General features: G+C 43.4%; 1 long non-coding RNA gene across 1 annotated transcript; it reads right to left on the bottom strand.

Annotated features, from left to right (window-relative positions):
- Positions 1-12,379: 12,379 nt before the first annotated feature.
- Positions 12,380-13,943, bottom strand: LOC140595176 (uncharacterized). The gene is made up of 3 exons (XR_011996594.1): positions 13,630-13,943; positions 13,369-13,492; positions 12,380-13,204 (listed from the first exon to the last, which is right to left on the bottom strand). It is a non-coding gene; the product is annotated as an uncharacterized lncRNA (long non-coding RNA).
- Between the last annotated feature and the right edge of the window lie 60 nt (positions 13,944-14,003).

Raw genomic sequence — 14,003 nt, forward strand, 5'->3', positions numbered from 1 at the left:
AGGGGCCGAGGGGCCGAGGGGCCGGGGGGGGGGGGGGGGGGGCCGGCCGCGCGCGCCTCCGCCACCCGAGCGGAAGGGGGGGTCCGGGTGGCCCAGCGGTTTGGCGCCGCCTTCAGCCCGGGGCGTGACCCTGGGGTCTCGGGACCGAGTCCCACGTCGGGCTCCTGCGTGGAGCCTGCACCTGCCTCTCTCTCTCTGTCTCTCTATGTCTCATGAGTAAATAAATAAAATCTTAAAAAAAAAAAAAAAAGGGCAGCCCGGGTGGCTCAGCGGTTGAGCGTCTGCCTTTGGCCCGGGGCATGATCCTGGCGTCCCGGGCGATGTCAGGCTCCCTGCAACGAGCCTGCTTCTCCCTCTGTCTATGTCTCTGTCTCTCTCTCTATATATATATCTGTGTCTCATGAATAAATAAATAAAATCTTAAAAAAAAAAAAAAAAAAAAAGATGGGCAACCCACGTGGCTCAGCAGTTGAGCGTCTGGCTTTAGCCAGGGGCGTGATCCTGGAGACCTGCGATCAAGTCCCATGTCAGGCTCCCTGCAGGAAGCCTGCTTCTGCCTGTGTGTGTGTGTGTGTGTGTGTGTCTCATGAATAAATAAATAAAATCCTTTTTTAAAAGATTTTTTAAAATTTATTTATTCATGATAGAGAGAGAGGTAGGCAGAGAAGCAGGCTCCATGCCCGGAGCCCGACGCGGACTCGATTCCGGGACTCCAGGATTGCGCCCTGGGCCAAAGTCAGGCACAAAACCACTGAGCCACCCAGGGATCCCCAAGATCTTTTTTAAAAAAAAAGAAAAAGATCGACAAGACTGCAACCAACTTGCCGCTTTAGCGGCCCGCGCAGGCTGGAAGGACTGACTAGTTTGTGAACGGCTTCTAGGGAGGCCTGAAAAGTGCGCTTTACCCACCCAGATTTTAAGAATTCAAAAAAAAAAAAAAATTAAAATTTTTAAAAAGCTTTATTCCACCACGTGTGCTTACTTGCGAGCGTGTGCCAGCACAGTGCTCACGTATTCAGGTCTCTCTACTCCTAGAAGAACACTCAGGTGTGTTGGTGTAGGTGCGTGTTGTGTGCCAGGCAAGGGCTTTCAGCATGTTCCTCTGCCCCCCCCCCCCCCCCCCCGCAGGTCTGTGGGCAAGTGGTCAAGTGGTTTACTCTGGGAGCAACTTGTCTGACTGGGCTTGTCTCTGCAGATGTAGGCTCTGGGCAGGTTGATGTGTGCCTGGCTGCCGGTTGGCATGGGTGGGTCCTGGATCGTCCTCCCATGGCTTGAAGTGGGTGAAAGGTGGTAGTTATCGCTTTTCCTAATGTCAGGACTGTGTTTGCTGCGTTCAGTTCTGTAATTAGGCATCTGAAGCTTTCGGTGGGAATGTTGGTGTGGCAGAAACCTTTAACAGAGTACCATGTGTTTGTAAATGTCTTTACAAAGACACCTGAGAACAAAAAGGAGAGAGCCTCCTAGAGAAAAAAAAAATACTCCGTTCATTATCTCTCAGTCCCATTTATTAGAGCTGCAAGCCAAGAGTTTGGTAAGATGAAAGGAGAGTAATAGATAATGATTATGGATGATGTCATACACCTGAAAACCTGGGCTGAGCATGCTACAAAGACATGGAATATGGAATAGAGTCTATGTTATGGTTTTGAAGGGCCACTATATACTCCCACATAATGCACCCCTATTTGAGCAACATTACCCAATACCATCAGAACCTATTTGTGATGTTAGCAACCACTAATTGTTAAAGGGGGGAAAAGCATCCATTACTATAACAAAGATGCTGTGATACCGAAGATCAATAACCCAATTTTGTCTGCCATTATAGTAACAACAGAAGCAGCAGGTTGATCCATTTTTTCCAACATTGGTGTAGCCAGCATCAAATTTTGACAAAGAAGTAAAACATTTACACAGGAGGCTCACTGATATAGATCATACACACACAAACATGTGAAATTATTTCCCGATACCTCCAGCCAGCCACCTCTGATCATTTCCTGTCTGGCCGTGCAAAAACTTAGGGTCTGTGACCATATGTTACTATAATCTCGTATGTACTATAAACTATAGTGAGTATTATATTTCATTATTATCTAAGTATTTCATGAACTGTCTTGGAACTTATTTTCTTGCTTAGGGAGTTGAGGAAGAGCACATGTTCTACCATAGTTCTCATTGCTGGTTACAGTTTTTATTGGAGTATTTGATATGTAAGGTACTAGAAATGCAAGTATAATCTGCCCTCTAGGAGCATACCTTCTGCTGATAGTAGTAGCAACTGAAACCTTTTGAGCACTTACTGTGTGGCAGGCACACTACATGCATCAGTAATAATTCCTTCATAAACCACACAAAATAGATAATTCCTATTTCTGCTTGACAGATAAGGAACCAAAGGCTCAACTGGTAACTTTGCTGAGCTCACACAGACAGTTAGAGGGTAAGAGATCTTTCCATTTTAAAGCTTATAGTTGGGGATCCCTGAATGACGCAGGGGTTTAGTGCCTGCCTTTGGCCCAGGGCGCGATCCTGGAGACCCGGGATCGAATCCCACTTCGGGCTCCCGGTGCATGGAGCCTGCTTCTCCCTCTGCCTGTGTCTCTCCCTCTCTCTGTGTTACTATCATAAATAAATTTTAAAAAAAATAAAGCTTATAGTCTTTTCAGTATTTACATGACCTTCTTTCCCTCTATGTGGCTTGGTCCAGAGGGGAAACCCATTAAGTATTTATTTAATGAAATAAAGTGGGGGATAAAGAGGCAGGTATGATGCCTTAACATTAAGGGATCTTTGAAGCATTATGTTTTTGGTAAAGATTGTATTTTTTCATGAGAGACACACAGAGAGAGGCAGAGACATAGGCAGAGGGAGAAGCAGGCTCCCCACAGGGAGCTCGATGTGGGATTCCATCCCAGAAGCCCGTATCATGCCCTGAGCCAAAGGCAGATGCTCAACCACTGAGCCACCGAGAATTCCAGTATAACAAAACATTCTTTTGTGGTTCACTAACAACTTTTTAAAAATTTATTTATTCATAAGAGACACAGAAAGAGAGGCAGAAACATAGGCAGAGGGAGAAGTAGGCTCCCTGCAAGGAGCCTGATGCAGGACTCGATCCCAGGGCCCCAGGATCACTATCTGACAGCAAGGCAGATGCTCAACCCCTGAGCCACCGAGGCGCCCTATTGACCATTGAGCATCCCTTTGTTCCAGGCTTTATGCTAGATGTTGGAGAGACTATTAAGAACAAGATAGAGGGGGGATCCCTGGGTGGCGCAGCGGTTTAGCGCCTGCCTTTGGCCCGGGGCGCGATCCTGGAGGCTCGGAATCGAATCCCACATCGGGCTCCCGGTGCATGGAGCCTGCTTCTCCCTCTGCCTATGTCTCTGCCTCTCTCTCTCTCTCTCTCTCTCTCTCTCTCTCTCTCTCTGACTATCATAAAAAAAAAAAAAAAGAACAAGATAGAGGGGATCCCCAGGTGGCTCAGCGGTTTGGCGCCACCTTCAGCCCAGAGCGTGATCCTGGAGACCTGGGATTGAGTCCCACAACAACAGGCTCCCTGCTTCTCCCTCTGCCTGTGTCTCTGCCTCTCTCTCTCTCTCTCTCTCAAATAAATAAATAAAATCTTAAAAAAAAAAAAAAAAGAACAAGATAGAGATATTTTATAGTTTAGGGGATAAAACAAATTAAGCTAATTATGTCACAAAAGGGACTTTATAAGCTAAAATTCTAATAAGTTCTATGGAGAACTTAGAAATATAGAAAACTGTAAGAATAAATAATAGAGAAAGCTGACTTGTCTTAGGGGACAAAAAGAGGTGGCCTGAAAAAGTGACATTTAAACTGGAATTTGGATGACGAGTAGAAGTTACTTATATTTAGAGAAGGAAAACTGGTATTCCAGGATAAGGAATCATTCATTCATTCATCACCTTTTCTGAGTGCATATTATACCTAACATAATTCTAGATGCTATATTCAGCAGTGAAGAAAGAAAGACTAAAATCCACATTATTTTTTGGAGCCTGCTTTCTAGCTAGAAGACAGGCAATTCATTAGTTAAGAAAGTAATGTAGTACATGTGTTACACAGAACTATAAAGCAAGCAGAGCTAAAGAACTAGAATTTTAGACAATATGTGCAAAAAATCTTAAGTGTGAAATATTAGGATTTGAAAGAAGGCCAGGGTGGCTGGGGTTTGGAGACAGAAGAGGACTATGCTGTAAGTTTGCCTTTAAAGGTGGGCACATAAGGTCCACACGATGTGCTAAGCATCATGCAATTTATCCAGAGAGCAAATGAAAATCAATCAGAAATTAAAACAAAGGACTTAGTCATTAATTTATAAATCAATAAAAAATCAATTTTACCCAATTTAATGTGTAGAAATGCATGTGGTATGCAACGGAAGATACATTTGAATTAAAAATCATTCCCTTCCATTAATACATCACCTCAGTAGGGAAAAGATAATGCTTGCAAGCAAGTAAACCATCCAACTATATATTAGTGTTTAACCCAGCAATAGGATATAGAGAATAAATTTTTAAATCAATGATGTAGAAGCTGAAAATAACACATTTATCTTCATTCAATACTCATCCTACAAATGTGGTTTCATAAAGAGTCCTCAGCATCTAGTGTATTTTTCATTTTCTAATCTCAATTGATCTCAGTTAATAAGGAGGCTGTTGTTCAAAAGAATGATCTTGTTCAGGATGATTTACCATGGTTAAGATGGCAAAGGAAATTGGAAATTTATAGATCTGTTAAAAAGACCTAGATGTCAGGCTAATTGATACATTTTGGCCACTGCTTGAAATTACATCCATTTTTAGAATGCCAAATGAATTCTCTAAAGCAACAGAAGAAGAATTACCCTTTAAACATACTGCAGAATCATCATCAAATAGTTATTTATTAAGCAGCTCAACAAGCATGTACACATTCTTTTCATCAGCAGTTCCTTTTGTTTCTTAGGACCAAATATTCATTGTTATATAATAATCACAATAATGAGTACAAAAGTAGTGCTTATGAAAAAATAATAATTTTGCAAAAATAGCTTTTATTGCTCTCGTGCATAATGAAGATATATGATGCCTGTGACTGAGTTTTGCCTGCATAGCTCTTCATCCATGTTTTCCCATATCTCTGCCTATCCCTGATCAGAAAGAAGTCACAGAATCTGAGTTATCAGATCAAACATTGACATTCTTTGCTCAACCACTGAATGAATATAAAATGAGATGTATCCCTCTACCTCAATATCACCCTTATTGCATGATCTACCAAAGTTGATTCTTATGCCTTCCTTTACCTCCAGAATTTCCTGTACCTGAGTGCAATCACATGAGATTTATACCATCAAGGAACCCACAAATTGTTTCTTTTTTTTCTTTTTAAAGATTTTATTTATTTATTCACAAGAGACACGGGGGGGGGGGGGGAGGGGGCGGTGGGCAGAGACACAGGCAGAGGGAGAAGCAGGCTCCATGCAGGGAGCCCGACGTGGGACTCGATTCCAGGTCTCCAGGATCAGGCCCTGGGCTGAAGGCGGCGCTAAACCCCTGGGCCACCTGGGCTGCCCCGCAAATTGTTTCTAATTCAGCTCCTTCCCTCCTCAAATAATGATGCCTTCCCTTTGCTCAGGCCCAAAGCCCTGGAGTCATTCATCCTTCACACCTCTCTCTCACCTCCATCTAATCCATCAGCAAGCCCCATGTGCTCTAACTCCTACAGAAACCTGATCACCTGCTGCTGCCAACACTGCCAACACCCTGCTCAAGGCCACTCTCCACTCTCGACTAGATACTGAGGACTTCTAACTGACCTCCCTGTGAGCATCAACACCTTGCTGGCAGAGTAGCCAGGGTCAGCCTGGGTCAGACCTCCTGAGCCCCAGTTGATTTCCTACCTCACTTCCGTAAAAAGCCAAGTCCTTCATAGTATCTTCAAGTCCCTACAGGGAGTGCTACCTACAGCACTGTCATATCACCAGTACCTCCCTGCCCACCTGCCATTCTAGTCCCTCCTTCCTCCCTCCCCTTCCCCAACCCCATGGGTCTTGCTCCAGCCAGGCAGGCCTTCCCACTCTGATTGGAATTCACCAGGCATATTCTCAGGGCAGAGCCTTCGCATGGCTCTTCTGCCTAGAAACCTGTCCCAGACATCCACGTTGTTTACTCCTTCAGGTTCTGTAGGTCTTAATTTATTGTCTTGCCTTCTCACTCCACCCTATTTAAAATTGCAGGCTGCTCCCCTCAACCTCCTACTCCTACAGAACTCCTATTCACTTTCCCAGCTTTATTTTTCTCCATAGCACTTACTACAATCTATAATACTATCATATATGCTGTTTTGATTTTGTTATTCTGTTGATTTTTTTTTCTGTTGATTTTCCATGACCCTCCCCACCAGAATGCTCCCCATAAGAGCAGGGATCTTTGTTTTGTTTACCAGTGTATTCCCAGTTTCTAGAACAGATCCTGGCACATCAAAGGCTCTATATCAATATTCGTTGAAAACTGAATGAAGAAATATAAGTGATAAAGTATTCAAATGGTGGTATAGAATATGAAAATATTGGGACGCACATTTTTCTAGATCCAGTAATCTGTGCTAGCATTCTGATACAGAAGAGAAACGTATACTTTGAAGCTTTAAATCCTGAGACCAGTATGCAAAGTTTCTCTCAAAATTTCTGGCCATATTAATTGGGGCAATGGAAAACAACTTTGGACATATGTTGTACCCAGCACTTGAGAAGGAGTAATCACTTTCTCATATTTTACATATGTATGTTCTAGAAACTTAATTCATCTTTTAAAATATCTGACTCATTTTTATTGGTGAGAATTTCAAGAGGAAAGTTAATAATAGCTGTTATTACACATCGAAAAATCTTTTTTAAGATTATTTATTTAAAACATATTTTTACAGATTTTATTTATTTGAGAGGGAGAGAGAGTGAAAGAGAGTGAGCACAAGCAGAGGGGAGGGGCAGAAGGAGAGGGAGAAGCAGACTCCCCACCCAGCAAGGAGCCGGATGTGGGACTTGATTCCTGGGACCCTGGGATCATGACCTGAGCCAAAGGCTGACACTTAACCAACTGAGCCACCCAGGCACCCCATTTATTTATGTATTTGAAAGTGGCGGGGGGGGGGGGGGGGAAGAGCGAGCACATGAGCCAGGGGAGGGGCAGAGAAAGAGAGAGGGAGAAGCAGATTCCCTGCTAAGTGTGGTGCCCAATTCGGGGGTTCTATCCCAGGACCCAGAGATCATGACATTAGCCTAAGTCGGATACTTAACTAACTGAGCCACCCAGGTCCCCCTACAAAGGCCCAGGCCAACGTAGAGGGGCTCTTCCCTTCCCCTACTATCTCTGCCTGAAAAGTATAGGTATTTATTAAGAAATGACGGGCAGGGACGCCTGGGTGGCTCAGCGGTTGAGCATCTGCCTTGGGCTCAGGGCATGATCCTAACATCACAGGATCAAGTCACACATCGGGCTCCCTGCATGGAGCCTGCTTCTCCCTCTGCCTATGTCTCTGCCTCTCTCTCTACGTCTCTCATGAATAAATAAAATCCTTAAAAAAAAGAAAGAAAGAAAGAAAGAAAGAAAGAAAGAAAGAAATGACGGGCAGCCTGGGTGGCTCAGTCATTTAGCTCCCACCTTCAGCCCACGGCCTAATCCTGGAGACCTGGGATCGAGTCCCATGTCAGGCTCCCTGCATGGAGTCTGCTTCTCCCTCTGCCTATGTGCCTATGTGTCTACCTCTCTCTCTTTCTCTGTCTCATAAATAAATAAAATTAAAAAAAAAATGACTCCCAGCATGCCTAGGTGGCTCAGTTGGTTGAGTGTCTGACCCTTGGTCTCAGGGTTGTGAGTTCAGGCCCCATGTTGGACTCCCCACCCAGAGCCTGACGCTGCATGCCATGTGTGGAGCCTACTAAAATACATACATACATAATAAGGGTAAAAAAAAAAAAAGAACTCCCCCTCTGGGTCTGAGGGGCAAAGACACTGAGCCAGACTTGTCTTGGGGAAAAATTAAAGCTTCATAAATGTAAAAAAAAAAAAAGAAAAGAAAACCTTATAGTTAACTAATACATGTGAATATCCGATTTGTGCCCAAACGCAATTTAAGTCATCATTCAAAATAATTTTATGTATGCTTATCAAGATGACTAAATTATCCCTCTAAAAAGTAATTTCTTATGAAAATGTTACAAAGTTTCCTTCTGAAACAAACTGTTGCTAAAAAAAGATGATGCTTTCCAAAACACACACATGCAATGCATGCACACATGCATGCACATGCACACTGGCTGCTGTAACAATAGTGGTGATGGTGGTCTTATGGATTTTTCTTTGCTTTGTACTTTCCTCAATCCTGCTGATTAAGCCCTAAGCATTTTAAGTGTCCCTTTATATAATACTATTTCTCCTTCTTCACTATCCTGTTGCCTTCCTTTCCTTTTTTTTTTTTTTTTCGATTTATCTGTTTATTTGAGAGAGAGAGAGAGAACAGGTGAGCAGGGGGGAGTGGCAGAGGAAGAGGATCTTCAAGCAGACTCCCCACCCAGAGCCTGACGCTGGGCTCAGTCTCAGGATCTGTGAGATCTTGAGCCTAAACCAAGAGTCAAATGCTTAACCAACTGAGGCACCCAGGAGCCCCTGCCTTCTTTTAAATGTGTCCCAATTTTGCCTCTTTCACACTTGAAGTGTGATACTCAGAACCAAATATAATATTCCAGGTGTTTTTTGACCAGTCAAGCAGAGTGAATCAAGCTATCATGTTGATGTTCCTTGTTCTGATGATTCTATTTTCGTTAATACTGATTAAGATTTAAAATGCCTTTGGGAAAAAAAAATAAAAAATAAAAAATAAAAAATAAATAAAATGCCTTTGGAGGATGTTTATAGCAGCAATGTCCACAACAGTCAAACTATGGAAAGAGCCCAGATGCCATTGACAGATGAATGGATAAAGAAGATGTGAGATATGTATCTTTAGATTACTGGATCTAGAAAAATGTCCTTCTAGATATTTTCATATTTTATACCACCATTTGAATATTTTATCACTTAGGTTGTAGTTCTTCATATATATATCTCACATATGTAATAGAGTATGACTCAGCCATCAGAAAGGATGAATACTTACCACTTATATCAGTGTGGATGGAACTGAAGGATATTATTTTGAGCAAAATAAGTCAAACAGAGAAAGACAGTTATCATATGGTTTCACTCATATGTGGAATATAAGAAACAGTGCAGGGGATCATAGGGGAAGGGAGGGAAAAGTGAATGGGAAATCATCAGAGAGGGAAATAAACCATGAGACTCTTAATTACAGAAAACAAACTGAGGGTTGCTGGAGGGGAGGTGGGTGGGGGATGGGGTAATTGGTGATGGACATTAAGAAGGGCACATGATGTGATGAGCACTGGGTGTTATATGCAACTGATGAACTATTGAACTCTACTTCTCAAACTAATGATGTACCGCTATATGTTGGCTAATAGAATTTAAATTTAAAAAATAGTAAATTTTTTGGGAGGGGGTATATGTCAATGTTGACTTGTTCATTCACTGATTCAATAGACATATTTTTGGAGACCTTTTCATGTGTCAATTCTGGGAAGTATGAGAATGTATATTGGAGTAGGCAAAATAATGGTCCCCTAAAGTTTCCACATTCTAATCCCTGAAACCTGTAACTGTCTCTTTATATGTCAAAAGGGACTTGGCAGGTGAGATTGAGTTAAGGATCTTGAGATGGGGAGAGTAGCCTGAAATATCCAGGTGGGCCCAATGTAACCATAAGGATTCTTTAAAAAGGAAGGCAGAGGGTCAGAGTAAGAGAAGCAGGTTGATGGGAACAGGGAGGCGTGGAGAAGGAGAGGAAAAAGAGAGATATTCAAGGATGCCATTTTGGAAAGAGTGCAGGTGATTTTTAGAAGCTGAGAAAGGCAAGGAATTGGATTCTCCCTTTGAACCTTCAGAAGAAACACAGCCATACTAACATATTGGTTTTATGACTTTTGTTCTCCAGGAAGTTAAGGTAAAAAAATTATGGCATTTAAAGGTACTAAATTTGTGGTAATTTCTTACAGCAACAATAGGAACTCAGAGGCAGGTCCTGAAAAGCACCCTTTGAGAGCTGAAAGATGAGGAGGAGATAGGCAAGCAAATTTGGGGAAAGGATAAAGAATATTTCACACCAAGAGACTAGTTTATGAGGTTCACCAGGAAGATAGCTGGTAAGTATAATGAACTAAGTCAGTGAAAAGATGAAGCAGGAAAGCAGGTTTCTGATGCTGGAGACAAGGAGGCAGGAGTTCGAATAATTTTTATAAGGCATTCTATGAAATGAGAACAATAATACCTATCTTAAAGTGTAAAAATTAAAGGATCCATTTAAGTACCTGGTACATCACAAAGTACTCAAAGAATCTTAGCTAACTGTTAAAGTTCGAACTTAAGATGTTTAAAGATTTAGTGTAGAATATGGCACATAAGATAAACTTATCCAGAGATACAACAAATCCTACAGACGAGTGCATTAACATAGGGAGACAGATTAACAAAGAGTTCTACAGTGAATATCTGTATAACCATAAAACCAGTCCCCTGGGGATCCCTGGGTGGCGCAGCGGTTTGGCGCCTGCCTTTGGCCCAGGGCACGATCCTGGAGACCCGGGATCGAATCCCACATCGGGCTCCCGGCGCATGGAGCCTGCTTCTCCCTCTGCCTGTGTCTCTGCCTCTCTCTCTTTCTCTCTGTATGACTATCATAAATAAATAAAATTAAAAAAAAAAACAAAAAAAAAAAAAACCAGTCCCCTGTCCTCGTGGAGCTTACAGCCTAGAGGGGGAGACAAACTCTAATCAAATATGGGGACAAACGCTTTGAAGGAGATACAATGTGAATGTAATAACAGGACTTTTCCTAGTCAGGAGAACAAAGAAGAATCTCTTAGGGAGAAGCTACTTGAGGTGACCACTAAAGGAAAAGCAAAAACAAACCAGCTCCAATGGGAGAGGGAAAGAGCATTCCAGGTAGAAGGAACAGCACCTATAGGCTGAGGCTATGGAGAGCGCAGACCGTGCAGAGGCCTTGGAGTGATAATGAGAAAGGTAGGCTGGGCAAGGCTTTTTTGGAAAAAACTTTGAATGCCAAGCAGAGATATTCTTCCCTAGACTTCTCGAGCTCCTTGAGGTCAGAGACCGTATCTTATCCAATTTTGTATCAAACCTAGAATAGGTTTGCTAAATTGACTGGAGTGCAGATTTTATTTCCTAGCTAATAGGATCTACTGAAGGTTGTTTTGGTTAGGTGAATTACAATATTGCTAGTCAGAGGACATAGTGACTGCTACTGTAGCAGGTGCCTGATGGCCTGGAGGACCGAATTTTGCCTGTGCAATCAAAAAGCTCTCTCATTTGAAAGGATAACTTAATTATATTGTGAAGGTGGAGTAAAAAAGAAACACTTTTTTTTTTTTCTTAACTGATCTACTAAGAATGAATGTGAGGGCACTTGTTAAAGATCTTGTTTCTCAGGATCCGTTCCTGACCCTCTAAATTAGGCCCAGGGACGGGAATGGGCAGCTGTAGTTACTAACAAGCACCCCACCTGATTCTTATTTTCAAAGTTTAGAAAACCCTAGTATAGAGCACATCCAAGGGAAAAGTAAAGGCACGTACATATGAAAGAACGAGAAGATACATTTAGGAAATTATTGGAGAGTAGGGTGGCTTGAGGGGAAGTAGTTATTGCTGAGGCTGAGCTTTTTCCTTACTAAGTCAATCTTGTGAATAATGAAGGACCATAAGAAGACGTTGGGTAAGGAAGTGAGTTTTTTGGAGAGGAAATAACCTGAGAAATTGGAGTATAAGTTTAAGCCATTTATGAGGCATAATTGATAACTTAATGGCTACTTCCACGAGAGAAATAAGAACAGAGTGTTGAATAAATTCAAGGTTTCTGATATGGTGGACTGCCTTTATTAGGGAGGGGTAAGAAAGCATCCCATTTTGGCTTAAGTTTTATATGACAGATGACACCAAGTGCATACACCTACAGGCAGAAATAGAGACCTCTGGTTTGCGAGGTCTCAAGATAAAGAACACAGTTATGGGAGTCATTTGGAAACAAGAGAATTTCATTTCTGTGAGGATATAAATTGATAAATGAACCAAGCACACAGTTAAGGGGAAATAGACATGCTGAAGTAGCACGTAAGGGAGAAATCAATAAAGGAGACTAGAGACGGAAGAGCTACCAACTGCAGTCTAGGCTACTCTAATCATCAGATGCTTCCTATACTCCCAGGGTAAGTGAACTGGAAAAAAAAAAGACATTTTAATTCTTAAAAATATTTTATTTATTTAGTCATGAGAGACGAGAGAGAGAGGCCGAGACACAGGCAGAGGGAGAAGCAGGCTCCGACGTGGGACTCGATCCCGGGTCTCCAGGGTCACGCTGTGCGCCGACCGCTGAGCCACCCGGCTGCCCCCAAGCATTTTAATTTTATGACTGGACTGATCATAGACATGCCACCTATTTAGAACCTTCCAAACACTCAGTAAAATTCTAGAAAACCTGCTATTGATTGACCCAACAAGCTAAAAGAAACCTACAAAATCAGGTAAGCCGTCGGTCCTTAAATTCAAGAATACCAGAAATATGCTGGAATTTTAGTCCTGGCTCTTCCACTAATTTAGGCAAATCGTTTAAATGCTATGAACCTGAATTCTCCTCTTAAAAACACAACGGGATGCTGGGGTAGCGAGATGATACCTCAGGTTGCCTCGAGCTCTAAAATCTAAGGTTTCTCCAGAGATCCAAGCAAGTGGGAGGTGGAAATCTTAAACAGGGTCATGCAAGAGCAAATCTGAAGTAGAAGATAGTCTCCCGCTCTCACCCTTCTCCTCCCCCATGAATACGGACTTGGGGCGACCCGGTCCCAGGAGAGGCCTTGGGCACCTTTCCAGCCCCCGTCATGAGTACACTTTCCGTTGCCTCTCGTCCCACTCTTGAGTGGCGGCTGGTGTCCCGTCAGTGGACTGGCATCCATTTGCTCCCCGCCTAGGACACCTCCACTTCCTTGGTTCCTTCGAAGCGACTCTTCAAGTACTTGAGACTCCCCTTCTTTCTTGGCATCACAAGGCTTCTTCGGGAGAGTCTGAGGGGCCAAGGAGGTTCAGTAAACACTCGGGCCTCAAGAGCTACAGACCCCACCCCCACCCCCCAAAAAGACCTAGAATTTTATTTTTTATAATTGATTTACTATTTTTTTTTAATTTTTATTTATTTATGATAGTCACAGAGAGAGAGAGAGGCAGAGACCTAGGCAGAGAGAGAAGCAGGCTCCATGCAGGGAGCCCGACGTGGGATTCGATCCCGGGTCTCCAGGATCGCGCCCTGGGCCAAAGGCAGGTGCCAAACCGCTGCGCCACCCAGGGATCCCGACCTAGAATTTTAAAAGCAAAAGATTTTTTAAAAAGGTTAAGCCTAAAAAAAAAAAAAAAAAAAAAGCCTAATGACTTCATTGCAAGAGGCATTTGAACTCTATTATTAAGTAGCCCTGGGGCGGGGCGAATACGGAACTGAGGGGGCCGCTCTCCTTCGCGCGATGATCCAGGACACTTGCCCCAGGCGCTGTGCTGGTTCGGAGGCCCACGCTGAAGACCACCCTCGTGGGGTCGTCCCCGACGTGGCTTCCTGCACCGAAGGAACGTCACGCAGTCCCCACAAGGGCAACTGGGTGGTTTCCTTAAGGATTAGCCGCAGACTTCCCCCCTGCAAAAGGATGGACAGACCAACGCCCTTCCCCAAGCGCCGCCTCGCGCAGCCGAGGTCGCTTTTACACTCACGACGCTACGCGCCCGCAGCAGGCGGACTGCTTCCGGGGACGCACCAACTCTCCGGCGGGCCCCTCCCCTGCCCCTGGCCACGCCCTCCCCTGCCCCTGGCCACGCCCT

Source organism: Vulpes vulpes, chromosome 13 (assembly GCF_048418805.1).
Source record: "Vulpes vulpes isolate BD-2025 chromosome 13, VulVul3, whole genome shotgun sequence".
Taxonomy (NCBI): Eukaryota; Metazoa; Chordata; class Mammalia; order Carnivora; family Canidae; genus Vulpes; species Vulpes vulpes.